A 15992-nucleotide genomic window follows, 5' to 3' on the forward strand; every position below is an offset into this window, starting at 1 on the left:
ATGATGACTTCTGTGCTACTTGTGTTATCGTTCCTTCAATATTTTGATAATTATGCACCACAACACTGAGGCAAATTCCTTATATGTGTAAACCTACTGGACAATAAATCTGATTATAATTCCGTGTTTTTATCCATCCTGGTAAATTGAGTCCAGTTGTTGGGCGCAGACATAGTGCCACCTGGTGGATTTACTTAATGTGAAACACATTTTGTCTTCAACAGTAAAATTAGTAACATATTGTTATTTCCATAGCCTATTAAAATAAAAATAATACAATAATCAAATTGTCATGATGGGTTAGTATCCAAACAGACTGTGCGCTTTCAGATTTGTAAATTGATTACTGTCAGATTTAAATATAACAACCGGTATCAAAGGTTGTGAAGCTTGTTTAAACACATCTGTATTAAATGATAAAGCCTCCATAAAGATGATGTTTACCGGCTGCTGGTGGATTTTTATGAAGTCAGCCACATTGCGCCTTTACTTGTGGCGTTGAGGAGGAGCTCAGTTGTTTATTCATTCACGTCAGCCCCTCTTCCCTTCCCTTCCCTCCTTCCTGCTACACACAACGGGGACCCACCGTTGTAACTGTTTTTTCCCATATTAAAATTAACCACAGTCACGTCGCCACCATAAACCGATTTTGGAATCAGGTGAGTTATGATTTTATGATGATATGTTTTCTTTAGAGGGGGTGATATGCTGCTGCTGCTGCTGCTGCTGCTGCTGGCGGAGCGTTGACTTGTCCGGCCCCGGCGAGGCGGACTGTTTCAACCATAACTTATTAAATTCCTCCTCAGACCAGAAAATGTACGCGCGTCATGGATGGCGATTTGACCGCCTGTTCGTTTTGGACGGATGTCTTTCGGTGCGGCTCTCGGCTCTTTTTTTTTTTTTTTTTTTTTCTTTGGCGCTACACCGAAAACAAACGGTCGATGTAGGTCAGCAACTACAGTCAAAATGTCGTCTTTTCTTTTTTTACTTCCACATTCTCTCATGCCACAAACAGATGGCGTCGAGAGAGGGGGGAGGATGGAGAGAATGGGGCAAAGAGACGCATAAAGGAATATGGGGCTACACCAGGCCACATTAGCCCGGGTCTGCCCATCACTGATCTATACCCCATACACACACACACACACATACACACAGATACACACACACACCTCTTCATGCCGAGACACGGGAGGCCAATATGTCTTGCCTAGGCCCGTCTTCAACAAAGTTTTTGCTGTTAAGTTGTCGGGCCTTTTCTTTTTTAAAGATACAGCGCAAGTTTTGGGGGATGGGATAATGGTTTATTTTGAGCACAACCCCAACCTTCAGATAACACTCGCCTCGGTCAGCTTTAGCGTACAGTCGAAGCCACATTTTGGTCCTAACCCTCGCAGAGAGCTATGAGGGGGGGACATCACAACACCGGGGAGATGCACTGCAGCAGATAACCTGTAGCCCGGGCTGCTTCCTTGCTCCTGTGTGGAAGACAGACTACCACCAGTTGGCTGACTCGTCACTTGGCTGTCAGAGATCATTGAGAGGCCACAGGTATCCTCCAACGCACTAATGAGGGCAGTGAGTCTCACATAGGCTGTCAGGAGAGAGAGAGAGAGGGGTGAACGTCCTGTATGGTTGTCTGCTTGCGCTCACATTTTTTTTTTTTTTTTGGTGCCATTTAACGCGTTGGGATGCGTAATAACACCGCTGACCCCTTCCATGCAGCGTCTAATCATGTGATGTGGATGGTGCATGCAGCAGGGAAGCTGCATACTGTGCATACCATTTGGCAGCCCAGGGCATGTAGATGTGCTCTGATGCAGCTCAGTGTCTGTGCACTTCAGTGGCTGCCAGTAATTAAAAAAAGACTGCCTCCCCTTGTGGTCTGTGGGTTATCTGATTGGTGGTCATTTAGCTGGAAATATTCAAATGACTCAGCGTCAGTCAGGTATCACAGCCATGCGGATCCTGCTTCATGCTGCAGAACTTAACTGTTTTTTTTTTTTTTTTTTTTTTTGGAAAATGACCCATTTCTGATGTCATCCTGAAATGACACTTAACCGACTCAATCATCTCAATGCCCGAGGAAGTCAACCATTGCTGTCCAGCTCACCCTTTTCTAGCCTCACTGCCAGGAGCTCCAATTTCATTGCAGCTCTTAGAGTGAGCATCTTAAGTCATATCTGGCCTTATGGGTTGTTGACCAGAGCTCGTCAAGTGGCCTTCCTGGTGTTTTCTGACTGTGGAGTCCACCTCCACCTCTGCTAAATGTGTCTCTTGGTGTTTTCTGATTTGAGTGACCAGCTATAGCCCCATCCTTGATTGTATTTGCAGTTTTGAGTCTCTTGGCCGTACACTGTTTGATGATAATATCTCTGGTCTGTTTCTGCTTGTAGGCTTCTTGCCAAATATTCATTTGCTTTGCAAACTTCTTGTCTGTCAGCAGGCTGCTATATTTACAGTCTTCTGTGTCAACCTTGTGCTAATGATCTGTCCTATGCACCCTACCTTGTGATTTTTATGTATTGTGCTCCGTGATGATGAATAATACAGGCATTGTGTGTTGGCATTTGGACAAGACTACTTTATTTGTAGTGTTAAAAGATCGCTCGATGGTGACAGAATGGTGTTGGACGTTATGTATGATGATCCCCCAACTTTTGATTTAATAATAGTGTGCTGAAGAATTGTCGAGATATACAAAAAGCATTGGCAAGCTCTCAACCATTCAGGCTTTGCAGAAATTATGCCTCCCAAGTTTAACAGTGATTTTTTTTTTTTTTTTTTAATTCTTGGCCAGCTTGAGTTGTATAGTGATGAATGATTTTCCACAAGTTTGGATCGATAATATGTCATTACACTGCTGCTGCTACTACACAATCTGTATGCTACTCAGGGGATCATGAGCCATTCCTCCATGGATCATCAGCAGCAGGGTGACGCTGTTGAATGAGGTCCAAGCAGAAAGCACATCAGGACATCCACAGCACAGGATGTTTGAATGTTGGTGAAAAAACCAAAACTGAACCAATCTTACCAGACGCTGAAAATTAGACATCTCTTGTGAAGGAAGATAAGTGAAAATTAAGCTTTTTCTTTTTTTTCCTTCCATCCTCTTTTTATCAGGATGTGGGAATATAGCTGTGGTAAAAGGTTTAGAATAGCTGATGATGGTGTCAGCACATTGCAGCGCTCTGCTGTGCTGCAGGCAGGGTTTAAAAAAAAAAAAAAAAAAAGAGGCTGATGTTTCTCGAAGCACAAAGGCCTAATGTGTAGGGCCTGTTGGTTACAGCCACGCTGAACGACCTCCAGTGTGTTGTGCCAGTTTTTATGTGCTGTATGAGCGTAATGTGTAGGCCTAATTAAATGCCACAAAGCCTGCGGCATTGAATTGTTCATAATAACACCAGATTTACCTTTTTTTTTCTGTGTCATTGGAGCAAGCTAACAGTTTAGTCTGAACGGCTTCATTAATAATAAAAGCAGCCTGGTTTGGTTGCAGTTTTGGTGTGAATGTTTCACTAACAACACGACTGTCAGGATATGATCTGACTGTAGACCACCATGTGAGTAACAAAGATCCAGAACAAGCAGATTTGTCAAATGTAAAATCACTAATGGCAGCTTCACCACACACTTTGACCACTAGTTAGAATACAGTATTGTTGCCAAATATCTGTCGCTTATGTCAGGGATACTTTTTATTTTTAGGATTAAAGTGAAACTGTATAAATGTTTCTATTTGAATACAGGCAAGTGGCAAAATAGCTTTTAAATCATTTAAAGTCCATGTAAAGCAATGATAAATGTGTTTTTTCACACCATAGAAAAATTAGGTAATTAACCACCCAGCCAAATTTGACTGATCAAAAAAATTGCCAAGTATATAAAATAAGGTTTCAAAATCGTGGATAAATAAGCAGTAGTCTCCGCTCTGAAACACTGGGGGTGTGTCTGCTAAAGACGCTGACAACACGGCCCAACTGAGCAGCGTCTGAGTTAACAATGCTCATATCAAACACCCATATAAAAATACACAATTTAAAAGGCTTTGTTTGTAGGTGTAAGGTGAGCAATATGGATGATATTTTAAAAAATAAAGTAACTTTAGGAGACACTGTTTACTTCAGCACGTATTTTGTAGGTAAATGAGGATTTACTTCAGTAAAAGTGTAACTTAAATGACTAGTTAACAATTGATCCATCATCAATCATCGTAATGTTAAATTTTTTTTTTTTTCAATGGAGTTTGGTGCACTTAACATCACCAGCTTCTCTGCTGGAAAGTCCTTGGCGGCTTCATTGCGGCCGTCACCTTTGGAGCAAAAGCCTGTCATGCTGTGCTTTTTGGTGAAGTGTTGCCTTGACCTCCCAGTTGCACAGCCGGGGCTGAAGCTGAAGCAGTGGGCGACAGCCGGTGTCGGCCGCTGCCATAGCCGTGTTGGTCGACTCTATCCGTACTCCTAGCCAAACAGCTTGTGCTGAAGCTGAAGCTGCCGGCGGCCCCACCCATCAACGGAAGCTTCAGCTGGGTTTAAAATAACTCGAGTGCTAACGTTGACTGAAAATGGTCCCATTCACCAGTAACGGCGGATTATCCGAAGTGAATCCCAGTTGTCTCAGATGAAAGTTTGTAACATTTGCCGATGTAAAATAGAAACTATGAGTATGTGTGCTCTAGTGTTTGTGTAGTGGAGTGGGGGTGGAGGGTCATGCTAGTAACCCATCTACGTCATAGAGCTACCATTTCAGACCCGCCCAAAAAATCTTGAACACAGAAATAGTGAAAAACAGTTTAACGGTCTAACGCCACAATTCAGTACTACATAGTTCACAGTCTTTTCACATTTTCAGCAATTATTTTCCAACATGTATAATGTGTTTGAAAAGAAATCTCGTATTTTCCTTTACACGGATTTTAAGACTTGAATAATACAAATGTACAATTTCAAAGCACATTTTTAAAAAATGAAATCTTAAGCCCGCTGATCTGCTTCATGCTGTGTATGCAGAAGGAGTGTTTTTAATAGACAACTCCAGTATGTAATGCTTATTAGGTGCGAGTCATGCCTGTCAGTTTCAGTCTCACTGCTGGTCTGGATAAACGCTGTCCTTGCCAGCTTTGGCTGTGTGAAGTTGTTACTAGTTGTCTGGTGAGTGGGTTTGGGCCCGTCAATCCTCTCAAATCCTGCCAAACTCTCAAAAGATTAGCAATGTTGAACTTATTTTGCTGCAGTGCAATGTTGTTAATTATTTTTTGAATATTTGGTCCTTATGTGTAAAGGCGACTCTTTTCTTCTCGTTGTTTCCTCCTTTTTTTTTTCCCTCTTCGGTTCTGATTATTAGCCTCTGTATGGAGTTGCAGTTGGACTGTAATCATGTGGGCTGATGTGGCATCGTGCAGAGTATTCAGCCAACAGTTCAGTCATATAGGTAACCATCTAGTGTTAGACATTAGCCTTCCGCTCTGTGCAAGCCTCTGTTCACTTAGCTTACTACCACTTTCCAGCACAGTGCAGAGCAGTGGCCTAGTTCATGCCCCCTTGAATGTAATTTTAGCCGTGTGTGTATGTGCACGCTTATCTGTTTTGTCTCTTTCTCTCACTGTCTCTGTTTCCCATTCTCTCATTCCCTCCTCTTTCCTTTCACACTGTCCCTGTGTGTCTCTCTCTGGTCAGTGATAGAGGCTTTTGTTATGGACACTGTGCAGTACTCAGGCCAATGATGCAGGGCTAGTTACCTCAGTTTCTCAGTTACCGATGTATGTTTAGCCATGCTCCACCTCTGTGGACGGATGGCGTTATCCTCCAGGGAGACGTCGGAGACAGTACAGCCATTTTACAGTGTCGGTTTGATTGACACGTCGCATTGCTCAGCCATTACTGCTGATATCTGGTTTACACTGAGGCTGCAAATGGGTGGAAAGTAGTTGGACTGGAGAATTGGATCAAGTATCTGCTAGTTAAAAGTCTTTTCACACAACTTGCCTGCTTTGGGGTTGGCTTAGTCACACTGTATGAGTGCAAGATGGTCAGAATCAGCTGTACATGAGCATAATGCAATTCAAATTATAGTCATATTAAACATTTAATCAAAAACATACATCAAGAGCGAGAATTGCCTCAAATCTAAGCTGATGGCAGTAAAGTAAATCTCACTATTGTAGGCGAACATTTTATGAGAATAGGATCAAATTTCCAACTGAGGTGTTTGTATAAGGTCAGTACATTTAGAATGAATTGCTCCATTTGGCAAATGAGCTTTTAATTAAGTTACCGTTGTGCAATGAGAATATTGTTAGCAGCTTTTCTTAAAGGGGACATATCATGCTTTTTGTGATTTTTTTGTTCTTTTTTTTACTGTTATGATGTCCGACGTCCGTGTTAAAAATGGTCAAAATTTCAAAGCTTCCTACAAGTCAGAAGCCCACACTTCATCCGGCTCTGGATGCTTCATTTCTAATGTTACCTCTACTTCATCCTTGTGATGATGTCAGATTGTTTGTACAATGCACATGTGTTTGTTGCTAAGGTTTTTCCATGTCTTGTTCACGTTGTCCACTCGCATATTTCAAATCGGATTCTGGGCTCCAACATGTCTGAATGTCTTTGAGAAATTTCCATGGTGAGTAAATCACGAGAAAAAGAAGTGAAATCTTATTACTACTGTTTGTTTATGTGGCCTTTGGAGCTGGGAGCTGGCCAATCAGACCAGAGTGGGCTCATTGGGAGGCGTCCCTTAAAGAGACAGGAGCTAAAACAGCCTGTTTCAGGCTGAACTGAGGGGCTGCGTGAAGGGTCAGTGTAAGATAAACAAGGAGTTTTTGAACTGAAAATCATGCAAGTGCAAGCATCCCAGTACAGTCCAGAATATAAATATAGAATATGGGAATATGCATGATACAGCCCTTTTAAGAGTGTCCAGTGCATATGTTTTAGGTGGATTGTGTATTATAGTTGACTATACGCATCCTCTAAAAGAAAAACATCATAATGCACTAAATACTGTCAGCAGTGTCATTTCAGATCAAATGGTTAATTCGATCATTGAGCTTATTTTCTGATATCTTCTGTGTTGCTCTAATGGATTATTTGGCTTCATGTGAATACAGTCTTTGATGCTGAAGTGCCTTATTTTGTCTTTGCATATTAATGGACATATTTATGCTCTTTCTATTTGCTCGTCTGCTGTGTGCACACGCTAAATATTTTGAGACCTTGTGACAGCTGCTTGTCCCGTTGCCAGGAATCGCTGGCCCTTAACTGAGAGCCTCAAACAGACAGACTTGATTGGCTTGAAGACTATCATTTTCCCCCCCGTATTCAACTAGCTATAGGGGGAAAAGATATCCATGAGTACCACTCAATATCCGTATCCAAGGATCCGCTGTTCATTTAATAAGGTTAAGTGGTGGACAGGAAGATCGAAATTCAACCAGGAAGTTCAAAACTCCATTTCAGCAAACATCAGGCATGCTGTAGTGTCCTTGAGCAAGACACTAAATCTCAAGCATCTCTGGGGGCGCTGTTGTGTGGCTGATCTCCAGCTGGGGAAGAAGAAACTTTCCCTTCAGGGATCAATAAAGTATCAGATTATTAACCCTATTGTTGTGTACTTGGTTTAGTTTTTGAGAAACACCACAATTTCCTCTATAAATTTTCCTTTTTTATGTCTTATTTTTTATTCTCATCTGTCTCGAGGGAAGGAAGGTCCTGATCATCACACCACATATGCATTAAAATAAATCTGAAAGAGAGAAACTGGTTTGGGAAAAAGCAGCAATGAAGGAGTGGTAGGGATGATACTGGAGGAGGAAAGACAAGAAGGAAGTGATGGGAAAAAGTGGGGAAAAAGGAGAGAGAAAAAGGGGGAGTGTGGGCGTATCCATGGAAACATGAGGAAAGAGTGATGGGAGAGAGGAGTAGAAAGGAGTAATGTAGTTTGAAACTGTTAGTTAGGAAGCACTGGAACAAAATGGTAGGCCCACAGCAGCGTTTAGCAGAGCCGCAGAGCTCCGATGTTCATTGAAACTTTAAATTGTGTCTTCTCATAATTCTACTCAACTAGATTCAGTTTGATAGCTTCATGCCTTGATATTTTATTGTGCTATTGTAAGTGAATTGATAACATAAGGATGAAACATGGTAGGAATAAAATGAAATCCTGGACTGATGTTTTAACGCTGTTTGGTCGGTTTGGATTGATGACCTCATAAACATTAAGCAAAACCAGACTCGTCCGCCTGGTTGTTCATATTTATCTGACAAATTTTGAAATAAAACTGGAACAGTGCGTGAATATGATATATGTATATGATAAGTCATGTAACTGTTTTCATTTCGAACGTTTAAGGAGAGGAAAGATAAGATGTTACCAGGAACAGCTAAGACACCACGTCTTTGGGATTCTGGGACTTTATCCTCAAAGGATGGCTCTTCATAAATATATTATACTGTATACTTGCCTCAAGCACTGCTGCTTTACATCTGCCATTTACACCTGCTGAAAGCTGCGACGGCATATTCGCAGTAAGTAGTTTAATGTGAGTTTGAGATCCAAACTTAATTTGATTTTTTTTTTTTCCTTTTTCCTTTATTGACCCCCCGTATCAAAAATAAACTGTGTGAAAAATGGCACAAGTAAGAGAGCACTTCCAGCTTACTGCCGTGATACTTAATTTTTTTCTTTAATGCAGTGGAAATTGAAGAAAACAGCGAGAGGTTTATGGGTCACTGAACTACAGGTCAATACAGTTCGACCCATGGCTGGCAGTGCTTGACCTTGTTGTTCGCTGCTTCGATTCCACTGTTTTGAAATGGACGCAAATTGGCTATTTCTGTGCTGCCGGAGCTGCTGTTGATGTTGGCTGCGTGTGTGTGTTTAGGGAGAGGGCTTCCTCCCTTCACAGCATTGATTAATGTGATATCCATTTTTATTGTTTGTATGGGTTTGCATTGAAATTTTTTTCTGTTCATCTGTAGTACCGTGTTTGAGTTTCAAGCACAGTACTTTTAGTGTTTAGTCGTTTTAGGATGTATCAAATAATTAACAGAAATTTACATGCAACGTTGGGGGAGCAGCATACGTTCATTTCAAGCGAGCGCTCGGAGAGAGAGGAGCAACGTTTTGGAGACATTTAAAGATGGTTGAAAAAAGCCAACATAAAGCATCTTGATAAAGTGTTGGCCCACCACAAACCTCCAGAACAGCGTCAGTGCTCTATTGGCAAGTGTCTGAACTCTGCTGGAGGAATGAACACCATTTTCCCAAATATATTCCCTCATTTGGTGTTTTGATGAGGCTGGTGGAGAGTGTTGTATTACACGTCGGACTAGGGCTGGGCAATATGTACATAATCAAATATCACAATATTTTTGGCCCAATATCTCTATCGATATCGCGACAGTATTGTAGGATTTTCATGAAATATTTATACAATGAGATTTTTGATGAATATTCATCAGTAATGTGGATGTAATGACTAAGTGGGTAAAGGCAAATAATAGAACAGCTAGAACATTCTGGTAAGTTCAGAAGATTACATCACTTTACTGTAACGCAGCCTTTAAAACCAGGAAAAGACAACACTTATGCCGTATCATGATATTATGATATCCAAAATCTATGACGATATCTAGTCTCATATCACAATATCAATATAATATCAATTTATTGCCCTATCCTACATAGGACCAAAATTTTCTTTACGGGTTCAACTGGGTTCAGTCTGGTGACTGAAACTCATTAGATAGTTCAGTGACTGCTGGTTCCCTGTATGGTCCCCTGTCTGTCTGTTTATTATCAGTTATTTATGGATTCTCAGTTTGAACCAGAATAATGTGAGTAGAACTTTGTCGTAGAAAATCTGTGTTCAGAGCTTAGTCTGACTCACTGGATGCAGACTTTGGGTCTCAGCCTGCCGTTGACTGCCTAGTTCAAGCAACATTCTCCTCCCCCTCCGCTATCTGTTTATTACTGTTTTCAAAATTCTTGTCGCTACGGGAAACAACAACAACAACAAAAACCTCTAGCAACTCACACGCTGAAAATGACAAGATATGTTTGTCTTTTTTATCAGTAAAACTCACATCACAGAGCTGACATCTTTTAGTGTTTTATGTGGCGTTTTCTTTTGCGGGGAATTAGCCATTTTAATGCCAGGGCTCAAACAAGTTCCCCCTGACACTATTTTGCAAGGACACGTTTGCTACATCCTGGGCTTAACACGGCCCAAGACGATTGTGATTGGCTTAAAGAAATACAAACAATCCAGAGCATTTTTTCCCACTATAGCAGAATGATGGTAGAATACAGACAGACATTTCTCCAGTACTGGCACAGCACTGCGGAGATACGTCTGGCTGTGCGAGACTATTCAGGACCTGATCCTGCTGATGGTCGTTCTATCCATATGTCATTTCTGAAGGCAGAGTGCCTGTCCATTGCTGCCAACACCTGTAAATAATAAATAAGGCATAAAGAGAAGAGAATTTGCCCATTTTCACACTTAAGCACACCTGAATCATTGCTGTGGAAAGTGCACAGGGCTGTTAAAAATCCTGCCATTGGAATGCTTTCGGACACTCTCGGATATGCTGAATTGCACTTTGTTGAGAACACACTTTCTCTGTATCAATACTAAGTTTTGATCACAATTCCAATTCCAGCTTGACTAAGTTGCAGATTTCCACCTCAGCATGAGTAACCGTCTATTTAGTCACTACAATGAGTAAGCAAACATTAGCTGTCCAAGATTTTTGGCCCTGCAGGCAGACAGATATTGTTGAGCGTTCATAGACAGTTTTTGTGATGTATCCAGAACTGTAAGCACCTGTCAGCCTTCACTGTCAGTCGATTGAGAATGTCCAATCAGCAGCTGCTCGGACTGGCTGCTCAGCCCACTGAATTAGTGATTTCACAGTGCCAGTTGCAACTTTTTATGGATACCAGTCACAGTACCGGCTGTGTTCAAGACATAAGTCAGTCTGACTTTGTTGGCGCTGGTTCTTTAAGGTCAGCTGTGTCGGGACCCTCTCACCTTGAGCCGTCATCTTTGGTGCTGGGGAAGCAGCAGTTTTGCAAATTCTGTCGCTGTTGAGTTGATCGGCTCATTAGAAGAAAAGACAAAAGTAAAAAGTTTCTCAACACATTAGATCCACACTGTCAGGGTTGCTCCTTGAAATATTACAAAGTACAGTATCATACCGGTTGAAAAAATGTGGTTATGTTGGGAGAAATGAATAATCCAGACTCTTCCTATTCCTAAAATATTACTGGTCCTGAGAAGTCAGCTTTTCTTCTGTATTCTCCAGGACTTCCTGTGTCCTATATAGGCTTTACATGACAAAATGTGCAAAATATTCCCTCTTATGTTTTCTGTCTGCCTTCCAAGTACATATATATATATATATATATATATATATATATATATAAATTTCTGCTGATGTATATATATATATATATACATATATCAGCAGAAATTAAAATATGGACAAAATAGCAACATTATCATTCATTGTTTCCAGTGTACATCTTTTCCACTTGTATGTAGGGGGATCATAGATGGAGCTTGAAATTTGTGTGTGTGTGTGTGTGTGTCTGTGTGTGTCTGTGTGTGTGTGTGTGTGTGTGCAGCATGAGGAAAAAGCTTAACCGATACAGGATTTCTGAGGCTGATACCTTTATTGATATTACAGAGCTCTAATGATATGTCAGCAGATGATCACATTTTTGGTAAAAAACACATAAACATTTTTGATCAGGATCCTTTTAAATTTGCTTATTAAAAATTATGACCAAGATATTTTTGCATTCAAAAAATAAACCTGTCAGTGCTCTCTGGTGGACCAACTATGTAATTGCAGCACTGTTTGTAAATGACCTCAAACATACTGTATTTTTTGGCATTTCTGTACACACCAATACCAATATTTCTGTGATAAGATAAAATCAGATTGAATATATTTGTATGCTGTTAAGCCTCTAAGTAGTTTAGTTGAACTATAAACTGGAGCTTTGAACCCATCACCATATACTTGAATGCAGCTGTTTCTATCATACAGTGATTACAGATGATGTTGGTTTATAATGATGTTATTGGTTGTGTGTGTGTGTGTGTGTGTGTGTTGGAGGAAGAGGACTTGTGAAAACCAACAATGCCATTCTTTTTTTCTTCTCTTTTTTGCTGCAGCCATGTTTGTGAAACCACAAAATAGAGCGAGATACGGTTTTGTGCTCTCTTTCTCCCATACTCGCTCCCCTTTTTTTTTCTCTACCTCTTTCTGTTTTTCTCTCTCTGGCTCTCTTCCCCTCCCCCTCTTTCTGTTCCTCTTTCCTCCTCTCTCCCTCTTTTATTCTCCTACCTCCCTCCCTCCTTCCCTCTCTCTCTCCCTCTCTCTCTCTCTCTCTCTCTCTTTCTCTTTTTCTTTTTTTTCCTCTCTTGCTCTCGGTTTCCATCACGCTTTACCCCTCCCTCTCCTCTCTTTTTCTTTCTCTCTCTCTCTTTCTCTCTCCCTCTCTCTCTTTTTCTTTCTCTCTTCCTCTCTCACGTTGCACACTGCCCCTCCCTCCCTCTCTCTGTCTTGCTCTCACGTTGCTCCCTGCCCCATCTCTCTCTCTCTCTCTCTCTCTCTCTTTTTTCTGTCTAGCTCTCTCTCTCTCTCTTTCTCTTGCTTGTTCACTCTCTTGCTCTCCCTCTACATCGTCCCCTCCCCCACTGCTGCCTCTCATTTTCTCTCTTTCTCCCTCTCTCACTCCACCATTTCACTCACTCACTCCCTCCCTCCCTCACTCACTCGCTCACTCACTCCCCCTCCCGTCCCTGTTCTCTTTATCTCCTCCCCTCCCTCCCCCTTCAATCCCTCTTTCATTCCATGCAATCATCTGTTCTCTCTCTCTCTCTCTCTCTCTCTCTCTCTGCTTCCTCTATTACGCCCCCATTTTGTCCTCTGCCATTTCCCTCTCTCTCTCTCTCTCTCTTTCCTCCATGTTCTCTCTATCCTGTTGTTTACCACACTCCCCCATGACATTTATGATACAAACTTTATTGAAAAAACAGTTTTTTTTTAATCACAGAAAAAACAAACATGTTGATGAAAACAACATTTATATATCTAGAATAAAGCTGTATTGTGAATAAAAGCTGTCACCGCATATTTGTTTCTCATTTAACCCTTCTACGGTGCCATTCACTGGCCTCTGTTGTTCACATTAACCCAAATATAATCTTTTGTCTCCTATAACGATCGGCCCTAATGCTCGGCGGTTGCTCATATTCAACAAGTGGCTAACTTCCTCGGCTACAAAAAACAAACACAAATGACAGTCATCATCCTCACGGGAATGTAAACTAGATGAACCAGGTGACTGCCTCGCCTCTCGGTTTTACAGACAGACAGGATGATGGCCTCGCTGAGCCACTCCTGCACAGCTGGAGGCTGCTACCAGGTTTTACTGCTTTTCGCTTCTGCAGCAATACCAGAACTATACTTTTCCCACTAGCATATGCCACTGTGAAAAATATAAACATGGCTTCCTACAAAAACACTTATCACAAAAGAAGCCAAAGCTCTCAAATGGTAAATGTTGTTAAAAGGTAAGCAGCTTCAGGGGAACTCTGCCTCAATAAATTGGGTCTGAAATTGTCATAATTAGGATTTAAATGAGAAACTGACTGATTAATGAACAGGTGGAGAAGGTCTGAGCAAGCGTTGGATGCTAGTTTTCTGATACTTGGTGTTACAAACACATTTCACTTTGTACCAAAAAAGTGCAGCCCCTACCAATTAGGGCTGCAGCTAACGATTGTTTTAATAATTAATTCAGTGTTTGTTTTTTTAAACAAATTGATCATCATTTATTCTATAAAATGTCAGCAAATAATGAAAAATGCCTACCACGCTTCTTCTAATTTCTTGTTTTGTCTAACCAATCAGTCTAAATGTCACAGATTTAAATGTTTTAAATGAAATAAAACAGCAAGTCCTCACATTTGAGAATCTGGAACCAGTGAATTAAAAAAAAAATTGAACATATGGGCAAAAAGATGAGACATGTACATGTACAAACATGTACATAAAATAACATCACATAGCCTAAAATACAAAACAAAATAATAAAACATACATAAGCATTAAAAAACCCCCAATATGACCAGCTGTATATATCAAACTTAAAGTCTCCCTCCACTCAAAAATATGTTTTTCTTCTTGTTCCTACAGTTTGATGTTTGAGCTTCACTGTGCAGAATGATGTATGTACAGAGTTTGACACTAGACGACTGTTTACACATTTATCTGCTGAAAGTGGAAAGTTTCTCTGTGCTCATTAAAGATCCAGTTTTAAGGGGTGGGCTTACGAGCAGGATTTGTGACATCACAACTAGTTTAGAAGCCAGTCCTGGTCCAATATTCAAGTCACACAAGTGTGATGTAGAAACTTGAAGCCTCCAGTGCACAAACACTGACTTTACACTGAAGTAGGAGACATCTTGTGTCCAGCAGATAAATGTCTGAAATTAAATATATTGGCATAGGCTATTTATAGATTCTGATTTTTTTTTAATGAGAAGGGGTAGATACAGTGTTAATAAGACAATTGAACTTTTTTTGTGGAAAAAACATATCACACACATTATTGAGTATTTTATTTATCTTAAAACATGACTGAAGGGGATCTTTAACAAAAAAAAACAAAAAAACAGACAAAGAGTAAAGTAAATCACTCTGTGTCCCATTTGGAAACACAAGCAGCAGCTTAAAAACCGGGATTTCAAAAGAAGAAAAAACAAAAGTAGCTTCCCGTTGTAGCTTAACAAGACCAGGTCAAAACCTAGTTTATGTCTGGACGGTGTATGGTCATTGTTTGAAATTGTGGCCAATGTGTCATCGGGATAGTCAGTGGTAGTGTCTATAATGTGAATTCCTGGATATGAAATGTTCATCTGCAGTGTTCTGTAGTGGTGCCAGTAATATTTGTTGTTAAAGTGTACTGAAGTAGCATATTGCATAACATGGTTAAGTTATGTTTGAGTAAAAAAAAAGGTTATAAATGCAGTTCCAAGAACAGTACTTTCCACTCATAACTAGGAATGTTGATTTGAAAGACAGCTTATTTTAATTTTAATTATAACGATTTTAATTATCTGTTAACTCCCCCTGCTCTTTCATCTGTATCAGCAGATGTCTGTAAACATATAGTCTCATCCAAATGTTTACGTAGGATTAGCATGCTACGCTAACAATCCGTCAGCTGTGTGACTTTATATCTGCGCCTTGACATCTTTCAGAGCCCACAAACACTGTAAACACACCTGTCACCTGCCCAACACCGTGCTGTTAAACCGGAGACATCACGGCTATACCTTATTTTTATGCAGTCTATGGGCTACACACAGCATGGCTATGCTAACAATGCCAGCCACGCTAAGTAGTTTCTAGCCGCTGTGCAGGCTGGTAAAATGGATTCGTTGCATCTCTTTGTCTTTCAGTTGGTAAATGTGTATTTTTAAAACTTATTTCAGGAGTGGGATCAGCACTCGGGCCAATTCATTTTGAAAGAGCAACAGCCAATGGGGAAACTCCAACACTGGGCTGGCTGACCAATGGTGTGACTTCATCATTCAGTCAGTGAGTCAGTGATGGACAGACATTTGGGGTTATAGGGCTGGTCTGTAGCCGGTGCAGCCAAAAATTATGTTACATTAAGGGTGCAATCATCAAAGTTGTTGACGATTAAGTCGAGATGAGATGAAAATGCCTTCTAAACCGTTTTAGATCCATCCCTGGTCATATTGTGCACATATTTAACAATATATGCCCAAAAAATTGCAAAAAATCTATTTCTTTGTATTTTCATATCAAAATTCAATCATGTCTACTTCCTGTAAAACAAAATATGTCGTGTGCTTACACAGGCTTGAACAACCAATTTCAACCAATAATGTCATGACATCCACCCATCAATCAATCTTGAACTTTTAGCGGCACTGAGCT

At 40.6% G+C, this 15992-nt stretch overlaps 1 protein-coding gene across 1 annotated transcript in view; it reads left to right on the top strand.

Moving 5' to 3' along the window:
- The first annotated feature begins 1226 nt into the window (after positions 1-1226).
- Positions 1227-15992, top strand: part of LOC122973701 (zinc finger protein 710-like) — a 28697-nt gene continuing 13931 nt past the window's right edge. Inside the window, exon 1 of the mRNA XM_044341520.1 lies at positions 1227-1551. The gene's annotated coding sequence lies outside the window, so the exon portion shown is untranslated. The remainder of the gene's footprint in view (positions 1552-15992) is intronic.

Source organism: Thunnus albacares, chromosome 1, assembly GCF_914725855.1.
Source record: "Thunnus albacares chromosome 1, fThuAlb1.1, whole genome shotgun sequence".
Taxonomy (NCBI): domain Eukaryota; kingdom Metazoa; phylum Chordata; class Actinopteri; order Scombriformes; family Scombridae; genus Thunnus; species Thunnus albacares.